This window comes from Festucalex cinctus, chromosome 1 (genome assembly GCF_051991245.1).
Source record: "Festucalex cinctus isolate MCC-2025b chromosome 1, RoL_Fcin_1.0, whole genome shotgun sequence".
Classification (NCBI taxonomy): domain Eukaryota; kingdom Metazoa; phylum Chordata; class Actinopteri; order Syngnathiformes; family Syngnathidae; genus Festucalex; species Festucalex cinctus.
In genome coordinates, this window is record NC_135411.1 from 17,490,741 (window position 1) to 17,491,074 (window position 334).

Consider the following 334-nt stretch of genomic DNA (forward strand, 5'->3'; position numbering starts at 1 on the left):
CGTTCACCTTCTCGACCGTGTCTTCTTCATGGGACGCAAACATTAGCCTCTTTCACATTGAGATTCCGCAGCTGCATTTATGCACATACAGAACCCCATTAAATGTTGATATTGCCATAAATATGCCATCCTGCAACCTGATAATTTGATTCATTGTGACATCAGCACCGGTGTCTGGTGTGGCATATAAAACACTTTTCGGACAGTTGCTTTCGACACAGCTGGGAGAAGTGAGTGAATGGCAGAAAAATGTCAACTTCTGGTGGCACAGTGCGCATGTGAGCTCCCATTCACACTGCTGGTAAAAGCTGACATTGTTCCACCTTTTTTTAGT

General features: G+C 44.3%; 1 protein-coding gene across 2 annotated transcripts in view; it reads right to left on the bottom strand.

Moving 5' to 3' along the window:
* Nucleotides 1-334, bottom strand: part of tns3 (tensin 3) — a 49,873-nt gene that overhangs the window by 34,899 nt on the left and 14,640 nt on the right. The window lies entirely within an intron of this gene.